Raw genomic sequence first — 21,429 nt, 5'->3', positions numbered from 1 at the left:
TGGGCTCTTTTTTATAGGGGGTGGGGTAGTGTTAATATACAAACCTGGATTTTCTTCTGAAATGCTAAAATCATCGATCATAAAAATATCAAGGTAATTTAAAAAAAAAAAAACTACATTTGTAATGCCATTTGTAGTCCAAGGAGATTTTTGTATGCAGTTTTTACACCACAAGCATGGAAATGTTAAAACAAAATAAACGGCACTGCTAAAAGCAACTAAATAAGGAGTAGAATCCCTGCTCTAGAGATATATTGTACAAACTATCTTTAATTTTATGTGTTTAAATCAAGATTAAAACCGTTTTACACTACCCGGACCTTTAAACGTAGGCAGACCTTTTCTTATACGGACCGGACCTTTTCTTATAAAAGGCGGCCTTATATCGTATAAGCCCCCCCCCCCCAACCTTTAAACGAGGCGGACCAAATATCATGCAACACCGGTCGGCAGGGGGTGCTTACTCCTCCATGGCACTGTGAACTCGAGTGCTTTTAACGTCCGTGTTTGCCCTGCTCACGATTTGTACGGTTTCAACATAGGCACTCCCCAGCTTAATTGTTAAAAAAATGCATCTACTATACTATAAACATAACATGTTTATAGTATAGTAGAAATATATTTTTTAACAATTAAGCTGGGGAGTGCCTATGGGTTTCAATGGACTTTTGAGGCTTATTACTGTTCGTTATCTCCATATTTGATTTAAAATATAAAACATTCAAGTACCTATGAAGACAAGAATCCTAATCAGTGATGAGAACGATGGTAATTAATGAATAAAAGGCACAAAGGGGAGTATTTTGCATTCTTTTTTGAAAATGTCCCCGATTAGATACAATGAATCAGGTACTGGTGTGTGAATATTAATGAGTGTGAAATAGGTCCCCGTTTGTGCTGTAAAAAGTGCTTGGCTTGAAATTAAAGATATTGACATATTCTCATTATATTCGCCATCAGAGTTATAGGAGGACTAATATTCTTGGTCAAAAGTCAATGAAATAATAAAAATAAAGAAGTCCCCGCTTTGACAGTCTTTAACCCCTGTCCCCGTTTGACACCTTTCACATGTATGTGTGTGTGTGTGTGCGTGTGTGTTTTTTTAAATGACGGAATGGTTATACAACACCTGCACAAATTTCTGATCGCAGTGTGTAGACCTAGGCTATTTGGTCTTGCAAGCATACGTGTGTGTATTCTTTGCCAATGATGCAAGACTGGTGACATTATTTGCTACGGACATGAAGAATTATACATCAGTTTCATAACAACTGCTGTTTTGTTTGTTTGTTTTTTTTTCATAGAGATCAGCTGAGCACAGTGAAAATTCGAGTAAATTAAAAATCGAGTATCTTGGACATGAAGTAACCATATCTATTCTTGTGTATATCAACTTTGACAACAAATTATTCCATTTATCTGATAAATGCACACATTTGTCTTATTTATCAGATTTTGGAGATCGATCCCCGTTATCTTCAGCCTTTTCATAAGGTATTTCTAAACTGTGTTGAATTCACTGCTGTGCTTCGAAGGCTTTTATTTCATTAAAACATCTCTTTTTTTAAGGTTTCGTACTTCTTAAAACCTACCATGTACTTTTTTATATATAAAACGGTTTGAAAGTTTCAATGAATTTGTTTGTAATCAATTTAATTCATGAAAACGTTAAGATGTCATGCTGTGAATTTTTTGATAGGTAAGTCCTATATTTTACAATGAAGATTCAGAAAGCAGTCTAAATTTATTATGTTAAAGGTTACAAAAGGGGGATGGTCTGACACCCAACGAACAGATAAATATATAATGATCTCTCTCTCTCTCTCTCTCTCTCTCTCTCTCTCTCTGTTATAGTTCCTCATAATCTCTGCTCTCTCAATATTGTACCCGATTCCAGTATGGCTTGCTTTATACACTTTCTAGTTTTACCAATGTATATAATGGTGTAGTACTCAAAACGACGTCGCTGACTTTAGTGACATTACCAAATAATACAGAGGGAAGTTTTGTGTTACCAATATTCACACGGTATATAGAGAAAATAATTTAGGGAAGATATGCTTTTGAATGCAATGCTAGCATTATATTACAACATAGAGAAATATAAACAGTAAAATGTTTTTCTTTGGTTGTTATAATGAGAATTAATGTTTCAGCTGTTGCAGAAAAAGTACATATCCCGCTTTATGATTTATGTAATTTTTTCTGTAATAGCTGCAAAACACGTTTTATTGTTTATATTTATATCTTTATAAATAATCATATAAAATAGGATTATTTACGTTAAATATTGTATTATTGATTTGTAAAGTTCATTGATAGAAGAGCCACTGCTCAAGAAATCTACACAGATGGCATGCTGAGCGATGTTTACGTGTTGATAAAGGACCGTGGTTTTCTTTAGAAATCAGTTTATGTTTGGAAGTTATTAAAATCTGTTCCTGTTGGTGCAAAACATCAAATAATATGTTTTTAGTGTGTGCAATTTTGATGAAATTGAAAATTTTAGATGCCAGAACTACATTTTTCGGGGGAAAAATCAGAAGATAATTGGGGAGGGGGATTTCTAAACCAACCCGGGTGACCCCAATTGACTTCACCCAAAAACACATCCCAAATTCATCTGTTTTCCTGTCATATTTGCCCCAACTACCCCTCTTTGAAAAATTTCTAGATGACGTTTTTGCAACCTCCCGAAGTTACAAGCGCCCTCCCAGAATTACAGCAGCGGTACTAGTTTTTCTATGCTCTTTGATTTGCACATTGTGTTTGTGTTACTAACATGATGGATTATTAAACATCAAGCTTTTTTATGGTGTTAAATAGGAACTTGTGTCATGTTTTAAGTGGATTTAAATGGATTTATGGACTAGCTGACAAAAGAAGGTTGCTCTCTACCATCAGGTCATACATTCACTGTATGTCTGAGAGAGGAATGAACGATATCTCAGCATGGGAGACTGAATAAAGGTAAGTTATATGCAAAATGAAAGCTTTTCCCTAAACAGGAACACGTTCTATGGGCCTGCATTTATATGGCATAAACACATATTAAAAATGTAGGCTCCCAAGTGACCAATCTACAGAATGTCTCTAACATTTTTAAACTCTCAAAGATCATTAATTATTGACAATATAGTGATATAATTCTTTTTTTTTTTTTTTTTTTTTTTTTTTTTTTTACATGGGTACTTTATAAAAAATGAGTTAAAAAGGATTTCATGAGTGTTTTGTACTACATATATGTACCTTAATTTAAAAATGTAAAAAAAAAATGTACATCAAGAGTGGGAGATCATGATTCTCTAAATTTGCTTGTTTGTATTGTTCCTTACAGTTACATGTACCAGTAACTGTATATTGTTATGGAATGTGCTTAAATTGTGTTTCACTGTATGAATTCAGTGCAAATTTTAACTGTTTCAGAACATGCTAGCTTGTGATATTTTGAGTGGAAAGTTTACCTGTTGCCTGTTTGTTGCATTCAGCATAAAATTATATGAATTAAAGGTATCCATTTTATCTTTATACCTTTGTTGACCTGTGTATACATTTGTTAAACTGGTACAATTATCACTGGTTGAATAAAATGTTACATTGTACATATATAGATATAAAGTTTTCTATCATTCTTATTTAACGTACATGTATTAATCTAAAAATAAGAGCCATAAATTTAATTAGCTTTATGCATATCAGACATATACTACTTGTTTCAATACTCTCTCTCTCTCTCTCTCTCTCTCTCTCTCTCTCTCTCAGAGAGAGAGAGAGAGAGATGATCGATCGATCGATCGATCAATAGATAGATAGATAGATAGATAGATTGATAGATAGATGAGAAAGAGAGAGAGAGAGAGAGGGATAAGTAGATAGATAGATAAATAGAGATAGATAGATAGGAGAGAGAGAGAGAGAGATGTGTCAGACTGTAGATTGAGAAAAGGTAAAACTATTTTTTTTTCCTATCAATATCTGGAGTTCTAAAAATTTTACGTTTGCATCAAAATATGTTGTGTTGATTCAAATGTATTTAAATGAAATGAAATGAAATATGGAGATAACGAGCAGTAATCAAATTCAAAAGTCTATTGAAACAATACAAATCGGGGGCTGAGCAAACAAGTATTCCTTTTAGAGGAATGGTATGCATAGGATGATAAAGTCATCATGAAATGTCTTGAAATGTTAAGTTTGTAGACATTTCTTTTTATTTTCATTGAATTTAATCAATATTTTTTTCTAAGAGTATGTATATAATATATTTAATTTCACATTATTTCTAAATGTGACGTGTAAAGGATAACCCTAAAACTATGCTTTTCTTTACATACCAAATTTGAATTGAAGAACAAAATTTAATCGGGCATTATTGTTACATAGAGTGGTATGACCACATTATGTTGCCTTTAAAAAAATATTTTATAACTGGAAAAATTTACAAATGTTCATATTTTTTAAAGGAATGAGAGACATGAAATCAAATGGGCTAACCTTTGTAAAGACAATAACTCTGCAGATAAATTAACTAAATTCTTTTACATAGATCTTTATTAAAGTTGCAAAGAAATAATACTTTAATACTCGCGCACGCATAATTTGCTCAGTTCACACCTGGTCCATTCTGTAAATGATATTTTTCTTATTAACATGATTAGTAATAATGTTCAGTAGGTCGGCCTAAGAAAAGCGTTTAAAGGACCTTGTGCATAGTTTGCTGATTGAATGTTTCCCTTTCAACTCCGCGGGTATGTTAAGGAAGCATACAAATCATTTCTAGGGAAATTTAGACTTTTTTAAGAAAATTAAGCTTGATAATTTATCAAAGTCGCCAATAAAACGTTAAGTATTATTAACTATTTCATAAAGACAACAGAGAGTCTGAGGCCAAGAAGTGCACCACCACGAAAAGCACCACCACGACGTCATCACGTGACTGCTATAAATAACAAAATATTCCTTAATAAAAAAATTAACAGAACAACACCACCCCAGGGTTTAATAATTTCTTTGAGAATTTTCAAGATTTTTCCTGTGACCTATGTAAAACTTGTGGGGCGATCAAAGTTGAACATAGGAATACACAGGGAAAAAAAATAAATTCTCCTTTTCAAGAAAAGCAAAGTTATGATAAGTTATATTTGTATGGAAGCATTCTCAGGTAAGTAGATTCAGTTTTGTTCAAATCATGACCCCTCAGGGGTAGGGTTCGGCAATCAAAGTTTTACATTCGAATGCATACGAAAAATCTTAAAAAGTTATGATTAATCGTATATGTATGGAAGCATACTTATTTTTCTTAACAACAGCAAAGTCCTGATTAATCATCTTTGTACGAAGTATCCTAAGGTAGTGTAGATTCAGTTTTGTTCAAATGATGACTCACGTGGATAGGAAGGAGCCACCTTGGGCAATCAAATTAAACATAGAATACATTGGAGAGTCCTTAAAATTCCTCCTCTAAAGAACATCAGTCATGGTTAGTCATATTTGTATGAAAGCATTCTCAGGACGTGTAGATTCAATTTTGTTTAAATCAATGACCCCAGAGGTACAGTGGGGCGATCAAAGTTTAACATAGGAATACACAGGGGAAAAAAATAAATTCTCCTTTTCAAGAAAAGCAAATTTATGCTTAGCCATATTTGTTAGGAAGAATCCATAGGTAGTGAACAGTTAAGTTTTGCTCAAATCAGGACACCCGGGGGTAAGGTGGGATTAATAGGGCAAACAAAATTTTACATAGGAATACATAGGCAATATCTTTGAAATTCATTTTCTCAAGAACTACAAAGTCATGATTTATCATATTTTTATGGAAATATCCCTAGGTTGTGTAGATTCAGTTTTGCTTAATCATGATCCCTGGGGGTAGGATAGGGCCACTTTGGGCGATCAAAGTTTTTCATAGGAATATATAGGAAAAAACATTTAAAGTTATCCTTTTCAAGAACAGCAAAGTCATGATAAGTTATATTTGTATGGAAGCATTCTCAGGTAGATAGATTCAGTTTTGTTCAAATCATGACCCCTCAGGGGTAGGGTGGGGCAATCAAAGTTTTACATTCGAATGCATACGAAAAATCTTAAAAAGTTATGATTAATCGTATGTGTATGGAAGCATACTTAGGTTGTGTAGATTTAAGTTTCTTCAAATTATGACTTCCGGGGGTAGTGTGGGGCCACTATGGGCGATCAAAACTTTACATAGGATACATAGGAAAGTCCTTAAAATTCTTTTTTCTCGGGAACAGCGAAGTCACGATTATTCATTTTGTATGGAATCATTCTCGAGTAGTTTAGATTAAAGTTCGTTCAAATCATGATCTATTGGTTAAGATCGGGCCATAATGGGCAATTACATTTTAATTAGGAATATACAGGGAAAATCTTCTTCTACGGAATTGTAAAGCCATGATTAGTCATATTTATAAGGAAGCATTCTCAGATTCCGTTTTGTTCAAATTATGACATCTAGGGTAGGGTGCGGCCACAATACATTATCTTAATTTTACATAGGAATATACTGGTGACTCTCGATGCTCGAACTCCGATCTCTCGAAGTTCTCGATCTCTCGAGGTGAACTCCCAGTCCCATTTTTTCCCTCTATATAACTAAGCAAATTTACTTCTGATCTCTCGAACTTCCGATATCTCAAAGTTCTCTATCTCGAGAACCAAGACCTGGGTCCCGTTACACACATTTCATTGTTTTTTACTCTGTATCTCTCGAAGTTTTGATTGCGCGAGTGTACACGCAAATCAAGTGTAAATTAATGCAGCTTGGGCTTACCTGGATAACAGTGAACGCCAGGGGCTGGCACGGAGGTGTTAATTGGGTGTTTACATAGATGACACTATACCTGTGAGCATCCGAGTGTTGATATAATTTAAAATTGGTTATATTATTAGTAAATTCTAAAGGAATTGCTTTACAACTTATTTTGACTTTCAAGACAGCGAGACAATAATTTTTAGAAAATAATTTAAGAGACGTGTCAATAATTTTCCATAGATTATGACGCTTTATTAGAGTCTACATAATCCCAGTATGACAAACATTGCACGAGAAATCCTATCTCAAGAATTGAATACCGATTCAATACGAGAAATCTGCTGAAGGACCCGATCAAGCTCCGGGGGTGGTCACACCGACGATTGCTATTCAGGTTTCATGCAATTTCATGAAAAGAGAACAAATAAATATTGAAACTTATTATTTAATAAAGAGATCGTTTTATTTATTCAAAATACGATCATTGTTGTTGAAATCAAGAGAATTACGTGTAAAATACGAATGAAAATGTTTAATGACATTATCAACATAAACTCCCGGTATTTATAATAGAAGAACAATGATGATCGGAACTGAAAATTCCGGATTTTATTCACTTTCTATCTCTCGAACCCTTCGATCTCTCGAACTTTTCTTGCGGTCCCTTGAACTTCGAGAGATCGAGAGACACCTGTATAGGGAAAAGAACAGAAGGGTCATAGTTTCTCAGGTGAGCATTTTGTCCCATGGACCTCTTGTTAAGTTATGTATCAATTTTTCAGTGTTTAAAACATTTATGCATATTTTGTTTTAGTATATAAGCAATTTTATCCTATTTACTTTACATTTTAAAATGATATGGGATGTATATTTTAATGTAAGTATCCCAGATATGGTGGTAAAAGCCATTATGAGTGTTCATGTAACACAGCATTTTGTGATCCAGGAAATGGATATAAATCTTATAGAAACCAGGCTGTAATTTCCTTTTATAGCTTTTTAAATGAATGTGTGTAATTATCAACGCAATACAGTATTTATGTAACTCGCTTTCTAATTGTATGATATATCACTTGATTAAAGAAATAATGAATCGTTACAATCTCTTTCAGAGCAAAGCTTGATTTTGATGAACCAAAAATCCACAATGCATGTTGAACAGCGAACTATATTTAATATTCAATTCACTGATCACTGTTCGTTATCTTCAGGTTTCATTTTAACGAAAAATGTATCATTAATAATAAGCGAAGTTTGGTGACTTACAGATTTACATTAATTGAATATGCGTTTCATGGTCATTGATTTGCATTATTGATATCTTTTAGTTCTTTGTGATGTATATCAGCTATCTTTCAAAATTGAATTCTGTCTAAAACATTCGTGAGGCAAATATATGTAACACAACCGATGAAATTAATAAAAATCAACATCATATCTTTCGGAAGCTTAAATTCATTCAAACTGTGAACTCATACGCATACACAAATGTTACAGCTGCAAGAAGAAGTGGCTATTATTCAAAACTGATTTTGGTGTCTAAGACACACATGTCATACATGTACACAGTATCTTATTGTGCTTTGAAAAACATTTATCTGTTTTATTAGGAAAATTTTATTTGGGATTGATTTTTATTAGATTTTACCTATAGAATTATATCGCATGAAGAATTATGTTGTTTGCAAAATCCAGAAAACTATAGAAAATTCTACATTTATCTGTAGAAGGAGAATACTCCGTTCAATAGATTAAATAAATAAAAATTGGGTAAATACTGAAATCTTTATGAAAAATATCTAAATGAATTTTTGTAAAACTGGGTTACCTCCCTTACATGAGCTCTAGCAAAAGAGACCGGAAAGAATGAAACAGACAACAATAGAGGAATTGCGGGAGAAAAAAGAAATCTCCCAACTTGGAGTAGTTAGAAAAAACAGAAAGTGGTATGTTGAATAGGTTTAAACTTAGGACTATTATTTAGATTTTCAATGAATCATGATCAATAAAGCCTTCAATCACTTACCCTTGGGGCCATGAATTTCATAATATTAGTAGAAGACTCAATGCTCATTACAATCATGCTAACAATTAGCTTGATGCCCCGGTTGAAAGAATGCATTAATTTTGATGGTTTTAGCTCAATCCCTTAGGCCCCAGGGGGAGCAGGGACCCTGAAATTCACTATTTTTGTTCCCATTCACCCACAGATTAATTTATGCCAAAATTGATCGAAATTAGTTCAGCAGTTTTAGAGAAACTGAAAATGTTCAAATATTATAGGACAACGCACAGTGAATGACGATGGACAAAACAGATAGCAATAGGTCATGACTGACTCAGATTACTTTTAAATTAGTTAAAGCATGTGGTAGGGCATACCATGTGTTACACGTACGTGAAACGTACGTAACACATACATGTATTCCAACCGCACGTTTCACGTACGTTATGTGAAACGTATTTTGTCACACGCACGTTATCTGTACGTTATACCACATATGTGTAACGTGCAGTTGGAATACACGTATGTGTTACGTGCGTTTCACGTACATGTAACATATGGTATGTGCTACCATACGTTACACGTACGTTGCAGAATTAGCTGTGTACATATACCGCGATATGGCAATTTTAGAGATATTGGGTATTGAAAAAAATTAACTTTGTAATAATTTCTACACCAACCTAGATGGTCAACATTTTTTGAAATTTCACAATTTGGTGACTTTTTACAACAACTTTCATGTACATGGCTGAAAAAAAATCTCTAGAGCAGAATTACAAAAACATGTGATAATTTGGCGTTTTTCCAACAAATTCCCACATGGCTTAATTGTAAAATTTGACAACTTTTGAGATGGCCCCCTTAGAAATCGGGACGGTAAATATTCGATTTTTTAATCTTAAAACAATAAATATAATAGCCAAAATCAATTCAAGAAAATTTTTCAAAATCTCTAGGGTAGAAATAATTAGACTCCGCCTCCTTAGTAAAAGACAACAGTACAAACCGTTGAAAAGTTACGATGAATGTAAAAGATTTTCGAAGAGTAAGTACGCCATAACGATTGTCTTTCCAGAAGATTACCATTTCCGTGATATTTCTTCTAGAACGTCAAATATTCCGATATTGAAGGCGGACTGAAATATATGTTCTTTCAGATGTGATGTGTTTCATTCTGTGCCTGTTCGGGGCGGATGATGCAGGATAAAGACAGGATAATAAGAACAACATTTATTGAACGGAAGTCAACATAAAATGCACTGAAGAACACACAAGACAAGGCGTACATGAAATCAAATAAGTAGGTCGTACAAATATTGAGATTAACAAATACGTTACGCAACACAGTTAAGGCTACAAAAAGGAGGCGGGGCCTAATTTATACGGAAAATGTAAACTAACAATTCTTAAAAATACCACAAAATGAAATGATTTGCTATTTTAAACTGTAGGAAACCATCAAACTACATAATAAATTACTATAACATTCTGTTTTGTCATTAAAGTACTAAACAGCAAGGTATAAACAAGTCGCTGATCGCAATGTACTTGTCGAAATGACATTATTTCGTAAAACTTGACGCAGTTTGTATGCAGTGAGAGGCGGATCAAGTAATATTTTCACAGCGAAAAATATATTTTATAATTAAATAAAATATTTTTTGCAGATATTTAAGAGGCTATTAATTTAGAATCAGTGTCTTCTTTATGATTTTATTCATATTTTTTCCGTATATTTCCTATTTAATTTATACCGCTGTATATTTGTACGCAAGTACATCGGAGGGTAATGTAAGGGTATCAATAAATCGATCTAGTGCAAGGGCATATACTCAATGGATTATAGTAAGCTTTTACAAATAAATTCTAGGAGTATTAAGGTATTTGAAAAGTGCTGCAATCCTGGTGAAATCTTGAAAATGAACTAAATATATCTACATTTAATACCGTTGACCAGCAAAAACTTGAGCATGCAGTCATACAAACGTGATTTTAACAATGAAATAGCAGAATCTATATAGGATCGCAGCATTTTTCAGAAACTACAATGCGTGTTGAAAATATTTATAAACTTAACTAAGAATTTTAACTTGGTTATGCCCTTGCAATAGTGAAATTTATAGGTGACCTCAATACTGCATGAATATGTGTTAAAATCACGTGACAAGTCTAAATATAAAATATAATCGTCTTCAATATGTAGTTAATAACGACAATAACATATGCCCGATATAAATATAAATAAAGTACTGAAAGGAATCGCCATTCTAATTAAGAATATATTTTTAAATCACAAATATTGCCGATATTTCCATTGCGCACCTTAACTGTACAGCGTACAAGATGTAGGTGAATGCAAAATCTTTAATGCATTGCATGTACATAAAGAAAACCTAAGCTTTCGACAGTTTTTCAATGAAATAGGATTCTGAGGTCTCGTTGAAAAATTGTTACCACTTAGTAAAGATTTTATAAAACCGTAGAAAATCGACAAATGGTGATGGTCCGTGTAACACGCAACAAATGATTTAGAGTTTACGAATTTTGCTACATTCAAATTTCTATAATAACAACAATAAGTAAATAGGAATACATAAAAAATAAATACATGTAGATCACTTGCCAGATAGCACGGTCTAATGAAGAGTTATTACCCATTAATTGTGCTCATATGAAACATTAAGAGTTATCTTTATTAAGGACATACGCAACGTAGTTTGAACTTTATTGTCTTTTCCCCTGGAGTTGAAGAGTTCCAATGCTTAAAAGAACCGTGTCCTACATTTTAATGTCTATATATGCTGTTGTACACTTCTTTTAAAACAAGTTTGGATAAAAAAAAATTTAGAATATATGTTTAGTAATTTTTGTATATTTTTCTTTGAATTATACAAGAACTTTCATCAATTGATATCTTTTTAAAACCCCCTGGTAATGCATGCTGATTTTTTGTCTACGAACATCTGATGGTACTATAATCTTAAATCAAGAAAATCTCGAAAAATTATCAGTAGGTAATTTACGTTGCGTATATCCTTAATCAGTATATAAGCACTTTGGAATATATAGATAAAACATTGAGATCAAATTATACTGAACTCTTCCAGAATAATATAATTAAATAGGCAATATTCAAAATACATATACATCATGCCTATATGTGATATAGAGCCATAGAACTCTTACTCAGTGATCTGTATATAAATATTAGATAACTGTATTCCTCTCAAAAATATAACGTATACTGATATATGAAATCATTACTCTGAATATTTACAAAGTCATAAAATAATCACAAAGTCGGAACCTTCATACTCTATATTATGATATAATTATTTTGGAATTTAGCAGATGAAAAATTATATAGAGATAATGAAATTAATAAAAGTAAACTTACATTCATGCAGTCCTGTCTTGGTCATGTCATAAATACTTTTGTCAATATATGCAAAGAAATATAAATAAGACAAGATGTCTGCTTCTTAGACCAAGATCTCAAACAAAAATAATTAACTAGATAAAACCAAAGAAAAGGAAACTAACCAACCAATGAAATTCAAGTTGGCCCTGACACTACACAAGACATACATAGAAAGGAACAGGGGGTTTAAATGGCCACTGTGATGTCATACATCTATAAATAACTCAAACACAGTTTGATGTAAAAAATTCCATGTGGATTTATTCAAATGAATGAACTGAAAGGCTGTAAAGAAACAAATATGATAATTCAACTGAATTAATTATATCCTAAAATCTAATAATTTACATATACATATTATATACATGATGTGTAATTATGTGATATTATGTATAATTATAATCATAAATAATATATATATGTAAACATATATACATAATTTACAAATGGATGGACCCCTGAAAACACCAGATTTAGGATCAGGTGCCTAGGGGGAGTAAGTATCCCCTATTGATCAGTCACACCCGCCTTAATCCCTATGTATTGATCAAGTAGACAGAGCATTCTGTAGTCGCATTTAGTATAAAGCAATGATCTAGCAAATGGTATGAAAACGAAAAAAAAAAATTACAACCCTATTTTAGATAATTATTTGAAAATATCATTATAACGACTGTGGAATTTTTAAGAAGTTGCCTTTAAACGGTTATGATGACACGATGAAAGGTTTTACTGACTGAGCTACCTTGTAGGTTGACATATGAATGAAAGTAACCAATTTTAGGTCACCTGAGTTTACTGAGGTGACCTATTCCTATCTGTTTTCGTCCGTCGTCGTGCTTTGTGCGTTAACATTTGAACATTTTCAGCTTCTTCTCTGAAATCGCTTGACCAATTTCAACCAATTTTGGCATATAGTATTTTTCGGTGAAGGGGAGCAAAAATTGGTAATCACATGGTCTCTACTCCCCTAGGGTCTGAGGGGTGGGGCCAAAACCACCAAATATAATGCAATCTTTAAAATTCTTCTTCTTTACTCCTGGATATCAAGCAGTCAAACTGTTGGCATGATTGTAAAAAGCATTGAGCTTTCTACCAAAATTGTGAAATTTATGGCCCCAGGTTCAAAGGTTCTGGTGTTAGGGCGGGACTCTGTTGAATATATAGTGAGAATGCATTATTTCTTTTTAAAAAAAATCTCCTCTGCTCCTGGGTATTAAGGAAACAAACAATCTGCATAGTTATGATGAGAAAAGGTGCCTCATCTAAAATTGTGAATTTCATGGCCCCGGGGTAAGGGGTTCTGGTGTTAGGATTGGGCTCTAATGATTATATACCTGTAGTCAAAATGATTTATGCTTTAAAAATCTTCTCTTTTGCTCCTAGGTATTAAGACAAAGAACTAAGTACAAAGTTATGATGAGAGAGTGCTTCTTCTAAAATTGTGAATTTCATGGCCCTAGAGTCAGGGGTTCTGGCGCTGGGGCGGAGCTTTAATGATTATATAGTGAAAATGCTTAATTCTTTGAGAAAATTCTCCTCTTCTCCTGGGTAGTAAGGCAATGAACTAAGTACATAGTTATGATGAGGAAGAGTGCCTCCTCCAAAATTGTGAATTTCATGGCCCCTAGGTCAGATGTTCTTGTGCTTTGCTGGGGCTCTATTGATTAATTAGCAAAAAGTGCTTTGAAAATCTTCTCCTCTGCCTTTGAGTACTGAGCAAACAAACTAGATGCAATTATATCAATGTAAATGTATTAAATATTATAATAAGTAAAAGTGCCTTTTCTCTGCTCCTGGGTATCTTGGAGGCAAACAGAGTGCACAGTTGTAATAAATGAAGCAAATGAGAGTCACCCCCTTTTGCTAAATTGTGTTAATCAAGAAATCCTTGTATATAATTTAATTAACAGGTTATTTGATTGAATGACAATACAAGAAAGAATGTTATATATATATATATATATATATATATATATATATATATATATATATATATATATATATATATATATATATATATATAGAAACAAAATAAAAGTGAATGTTTGGTTTAAATGAGCAAAGCATCTCAAAGTCAGATTCTTGCCTGGAAAGCAATATAAAAGATTGGCATAAAGATTATTTAATATATATTTAGCAAAAGTTGTAATAGTACACAATTTTTTTACACTGAGGTGATTTGTGTGACAGTGGATGAGTTATCAGGTAAAGTCAAGGTTGACAAGAGACTGGATAAAGAATCACAGAGAGCCAGGGTGTCTTGTTGTAATTAGTGGCAAATAGCAACCTTATATAGCCAAGTATCTGCGTACTGAATTGTAGCACTAGGCAAGTGACATATATTGAATACCTTGCACAACAGGCAAGTGTTCATTATGTTTGTATATTTTGTATTCAATATCATCCCTTTAAGGCTTTAAGACTTTGAGATGCTTTGCTCATTTAAACCAAACATTCACTTTTATTTTGTTTCTATATATATATATATATATATATATATATATATATATATATATATATATATATATATATATATATATATATATATATATATATATATATTGTATTCAATATCATCCCTTTAAGGCTTGGGAAAACCAAGTATGATCCCAAGGAGATCACTCGGGTCTAGCTCGCTACAATAAGCTAGGGTATTTTAACCAGATTTTTGAAATTCTTGGGCAACATTGCTTTGTCTTTCAGTAAATTTTGTTTTATACTTCTATGGATCCTTTACAGTGTTGTATTATACTCAGGTGACCATTAAGGCCCTTGGACCATTTGTTAATTCATAAAACGTCATCAATACATCTGAATGTCGAGTTGAAGACAAATGCAAGAATTTTCTTCTCTGAAGAATTTTGCGTGTTAATAAATTCTGCTTCTGCTAGGAATAATGAAACAGGCCTAGGTGAGATAGTAAAAGACCACTAAAGTGCTCTTCGAAATTAAGGTATTAGGGGTGTAATGGTCATGACCTTGAATATGACTAAATTCAGTTTAGTTATAATGGAAAACCCTTCAGGCAATATTTCCCAAAGTTTCATGCAATTCTGCCCAAACATAATTTTTCAATACTTATTTTCATGCTTGTACCCTCTAACCACTGGTGCACCTATAATAGACAAAAGGTACAGATGTAATTTTTACCTCTACTCTAGTTAGTCGCAAACAGTTGAATGTTTCATGTATTCAGCTGCAACACTAAGCAGTACAGATTGCATATATGCATTCTTTTTAGTTCAAATTCATCAGGTATGATATATGAATACTTGTAATCGAGAGAACTTGTTAACTTTGAGTGACAATTTTGGCGATTTTTTTCATAAAACCGTTTGTAATATTCTGTCTAAGAAAAATATGGTAGGAAAGATCAATAAAAGAACAATATCAATTTTGTGTAAAGTGTGTTTGTGATAATATAACAACAACAGAAATTTATTCCATCCACAATATTTATCTATATTCTGTATCATAGCGATGTACCCCTAAAAATTGAAGCCATTATTTTTTGTAAATGTCATGGGATATGTGATAATTAATGAAATGATGAGCATATATAAACAACAGGTTATTGTCATATTGAATACACTTCACTTTAGTCAGATTCATTTGTTCAGAAGATTGACCTCGTCACAGTGACCTTGACCCAGACAAAGATTTGTAAAATGACCTACATTTTTGCAGATTCCATATGCATGAAGTTCTTTACAGATCAAAACATTACTATACAATGTAGACTAAAATATATACTGACAGAAACACTAATCAAAAGGTAAAAAAAACTAATTTGTTCCCCACATGTAAATAAAAAATATCAATAAAAAATATTCACCCCCCCCCCTTTTCTAAACAGTAAACTTATGTAAAAATGAACAAATTAATTTATGTACATGTAAATAAAATAACAAAAATCACCCTAACCCAACCCAGAATAAATCATTTATTCCCATATCTAATATTATTTTTTTTTCTTTAATGTTGTAAACATATTTTCATTCTATTTTTAACCGATATATTATGAACATCTCAGATATTTTACGTATGGACATTGAACGTCACTTGTAAATTGCAGATTCTACAATGCACGCAATGCTACCTATTACGTATATTTTTTCCCCTCAAAAGGTTTGCTGTTATTGAGAAAATCACAATAAATCGCGATGCGAATGTAAATTTTTTGAAGAAAGGTATACTTCGTTCGTTCTTCGAAAATGGTCCTATTTTTAGAAGTTGGAAAAACCCATGAAGTGTGTATTTGAAGGTATCATCGTTTTGACTGCATATTTTGTCTAACAAAATATATTAACGTGTTTTCTACGTAATATCATATTTATTCTCTCCTCCGCTAAGTTATATTCCTTTTCTTTGGTGTATGTTTTATGTTAGCGTCCTAGGCCGTCTTGACGACACGCCATTTTTGTTTACGAAGTACAGTGTTCCGAAAACTGTCGATGTCAGACACCTCGGTAAATGCCGTCATTTTTACCGGAAATGGCGCATTACACCTCTAATACCTAACATTCGGCAAACCTCTGCTGATTACGTCACCTTCATCAAACCTCGGCTGTACGAGGAAACTTTATATGCGTCTCCGCTTAACATTTGTGATAAGGCTGCCTGTTTACCGCTTAGGGAAAACGTAACGCTTTGAAAACAATAATAAACATGCATCTGATATACGATAAAAAATTTTCAAAAGCATCTAGGTAACACTAAGAATAACACTTACCAAGAAAGATGCACTTAGTATCTTTACATAATCACATGTTTGTTAACGGATCGAATTCAGCACACTGTGCACGTGTATATGTAGGGCGCAGCCATATTGGGTATAAAGTAGCTCCGGTTCAGTGGAGGTTTACATGATACAGCCGAAGTTTGATGAGGTACGAATCGGCCGAGCTGGCCGAGTGTAATACCTTAATGCTATCCATTTACATATTCATGTATTTCAAAGATTAATGTTAGCAAAAGAAAAAAATTAGTTTTTTTTCTTCTTAAAAGCAATAGTGCTGAAGTTTTGAAATAGCTTTCTATAAGAATATTGCGATTGATAATGTTGATAAATTTACGTACAATGGTTGGATTTGTTACATGTAAAAAAGCAAGACAGTTGCATAAATACTTTATATTTGGTGTTAAAATATTGACCTGATTTACTATAAATGACGTTTTAACATCTGAGTTTTTATTAATACAGTTTGATTTATCTTAGACATTCACAGGAATAAATTACATACAGTTTCTATAATTATACCCGCACTTTCTAAAGAAAGTTCGGGTATATTGTTGTTACTCATGTCTGTCCGTCCGTCCGTCTGTCACACAATTATTTCTCAAACTCCTCTTACATTTTACACAGTAGCCTAATCATCTTTTGGGAGGTGTTTGGTGGTGTCCTGTAGATGTGTAGTAAAGTTTCGGAATTTTCATGTTCACCCTGGGGGTCAAATGGGGGTCGAAAAATGACGTTTTTTATGCAAAAAGGCTCTAGTCCCCTGAACTCCTCTTACATTTTACACAGTAGCCTAATCATCTTTTGGGAGATGGTTGGTGGTGTCCTGTAGATGTGTAGTAAGGTTTCGGAATTTTCATGTTCACCCTGGGGGTCAAATGGGGGTCGAAAAATGACGTTTTTTATGCAAAAAGGCCCTAGTCCCCTGAACTCCTCTTACATTTTACACAGTAGCCTAATCATCTTTTGGGAGATGGTTGGTGGTGTCATGTAGATGTGCAGTAAGGTTTCGGAATTTTCATTTTCACCCTGGGGGTCAAATGGGGGTCGAAAAATGACGTTTTTTTATGCAAAAAGCCCCTGGTTCCCTGAACTCCTCTTACATTTTACACAGTAGCCTAATCGTCTTTTGAGAGATGGTTGGTGGTGTCCTGTAGATGTGCAGTAAGGTTTCGGAATTTTCATTTTCACCCTGGGGGTCAAATGGGGGTCGAAAAATGACGTTTTTTATGCAAAAATCCCCTGGTTCCCTGAACTCCTCTTACATTTTACACAGTAGCTTAATCATCTTTTGGGGGATGGTTAGAGGTGTCCTGTAGATGTGCAGTAAGGTTTCGGAATTTTCATTTTCACCCTGGGGGTCAAATGGGGGTCGAAAAATGACGTTTTTTAAGCAAAAAGCCCCTGGTTCCCAGAACTCCTCTTACATTTTACACAGTAGCCTAATCGTCTTTTGGGAGATGGTTGGTGGTGTCCTGTAGAAGTGCAGTAAGGTTTCGGAATTTCATTTTCAACCTGGGGGTCAAATGGGGGTCGAAAAATGACGTTTTTTTATGCAAAAAGCCCCTGGTTCCCTGAACTCCTCTTACATTTTACACAGTAGCCTAATCGTCTTTTGGGAGATGGTTGGTGGTGTCCTGCAGATGTGCAGTAAGGTTTCGGAATTCTTATTTTCCCACTGGGGGTCAAATGGGGGTCAATTTTTAAAAAAAAAAAATATTTAACATGTTTAAATATCCTGGTTCCCAGAACTTCCGTTATATTTTATGCACTAGCCTTAAATCATGATTATTTCGAAGATGATTGATTTTGTCCTGTGGATGTGTAAAATGGTTTTAAAATTTGCATTTCCATGTGGATAGCAAATAGGGGCAGGAAAAAAATGGCCCCTCCCTAACCCATGGGGTCATGATTTGTACAAACTTGAATCTACACTTCTTGGGAATGTTTCCATATTATTCATGCTTTTGTTGTTCTTAAAAAGAATTTTGAAGATATTTTTTTCCTTTTAAATCTCTATACAACTTTGATCCCTTATTGTGGCCTGACCCTATCCTCGGAGGTCATGATTTGAAAACTAGAAATATGTCCATAGGACATAAATGCCTCGCCGAATGTATATTACTAATGCAACATGAAAATTTGTATGAGTATATGAAGTTTGATGAGAATATCTTGAACAGTTTCTTTAAAATTGAAACAAAAATCTAAATAAATGGATATAGATGATAAATTCTCACAAAATTATCTATAAGTGCATGCTTACATAAAAATATCTTAGATTGTTTCTTTAAAACTAAGCAAAATACAAATTAAAGAGAAGGGAGGTCAAGGTCACAGGAAAGTGCAAGGTGAAACGTTTTTGATGCAGTGGAAGAGCTCTCACTAATACATATCAGCATATTAGGTTTGATAAAAATATCTTGAATGATTTATTTAAAACTGAGCTTAACACTTATTTGAGAAAAGAGAGGTCTATTAGCATAGAAGTTCAACAAAAATATCAGAAATGGTTTATTTAAAATGTAGATAAACACTGATTAAAAAAGTGAGGTCAAGGTCAAAGGAAAAGTCAAGGTCAAAAAAGTTGATGCAATTGATATCTCTCAGCAGTATATATCAGCATATGAAGTTTGATAAATATATCTTGAATTGTTTATTCAAAACTGATCTAGACACTAATTCAAGAAAAGTAAGGTCAAGGTCAAAGGAAAATTCAAGGTCAAAAATTTTGATGCAGTTGAAAAGCTTACATCAGTATGTATCAGCATATGACGTTTTATTGAAGTCGGACATGACAAACACTATATGCCTCGGCCATATTCATGGCAGGGCATAAAAAACTTGAATCTACACTATATGAGGATGTTTCCATATCAAAATGACTAACAAGCAAATTCAAAGAATTGTGGTCCCCTGCTTTCCGTGTCCTAGTGGATGGGATGCCATTGTTTATGACATATTGTTTCAAATACGCACGCCCTATCATATGTCATTCAAAAGTAATCACCAAAGTTAAAATTTTTGAAAATTAGGTAAAACATCAAGGTCAAGGGGTAAAAAAATCATAGCATGCTTGGAAACATCTTGGTACAGGTATTGTACCTGTCAAATATAAAAGTCCTATCTCTTCTCAGTCAAAAGTTATAAGGAAATATAACATTTTTGAAAAGTAGGTTAAACTTCAAGGTCAATGTCACAGAGTCAAAAGTCATGATATATTTAGAAAGGTCTTGTCACAGGTAATATACATGCATAATATGAACGCCCTATCTTTTCTCTTTTAAAAATGATCATTTAAAATAATGTTAATTTTTTTGAAAAGTAGGTCAAACTTCAAGGTCAAGGTCATGGGTTCAAAAATCATGGTATGTTTAGAAAGTTCTTGTAAGTAATGTACATGTGAAATATGAAAGCCCTATCTCTTATTATTCAGAAGTTATGACCAAGGTTAAATTTATTGTGACAGACGGACAGACTGACAAACGGACAGACTGACAGAGATTTAATGTCCCATAGGTCCCTTTTGCGAAAACGGACGACAATAATGCCCTTGCTGTTCATGAGAAGAAGATTTATGATGGAAAAAATCCCCTGCATTTTTCTATGTAAATCATTGGATCCCCATACGTGGCCCCACCCTACCCCAGTGGGTCATAATTTTAACAAATTTGAAGCTACACTAAGTCTATGTAAAGAAAGTTTCAACTTTTTGGGCCCAGTCAGTGGTTGTTGATAAGACTTTTTTAAAATGATACCACCAAATTTTCACTAATTCTTGATTATCCCCCCTTGAAAGAGGGTGTGACCCTTCACTTGAACAAACTTGAATCCCCTTTACCCGAAGATGCTTTGTGGCAGGGTTGGTCGAAATTGGCCCAGCGGTTCTTGTGAAGAAGACAAAAATGTGAAAAGTTTACAGGCGGACAGATGGATGACAAACAAAATGTGATCAGAAAACCAGAAAAACTTAAGTGAGCTAAAAAACTGATGATCACAAGTACTTGGAAAGAGTTACAGTATTTGAAAAGCAGTTTTTTTTTTCATGCATTGTTTTCAGAATCTGAAAAGGTATGACTTGTATCCATGTTGAAAAAGCTTCACATTTCAGAAAACAGTATGATTAAAAATAGTTAATCAAGGTGCTTTGAGTAGCAAAATAAGCTAAACTGGTATAGCTAATTCAACCACAGAGCTTAGTGAATTTTAAAATGCACAACCTTTTCAACTCTTAATCATTCTTAAAATATTTATATCATCATTTCTGATTCAAGGGAGAACTAGAGATATGATCAGAAGTATATCTGTTGACTATTAAAAATGTACATGCATATTGTGTTTTTTAAGTCATTAATGTTTGTTTGTTGTTAAATGTCCCTCTTGGGAATTTTTCACTCATACGGAGACACCACCACTTAAAAATAATGATGACGTACAAGTCGGATTTGAAGTTAACATCACTACTGGACGAAAAAAGTGCTGAG

Source organism: Saccostrea echinata, unplaced genomic scaffold (assembly GCF_033153115.1).
Source record: "Saccostrea echinata isolate AGI-Se365-2 ecotype Australia unplaced genomic scaffold, CSIRO_AGI_Sech_v1 ptg000013l, whole genome shotgun sequence".
NCBI classification, from domain to species: Eukaryota; Metazoa; Mollusca; class Bivalvia; order Ostreida; family Ostreidae; genus Saccostrea; species Saccostrea echinata.
The sequence above is the reverse complement of the archived record's forward strand: the minus strand, read 5'-3'. Positions refer to the sequence as shown.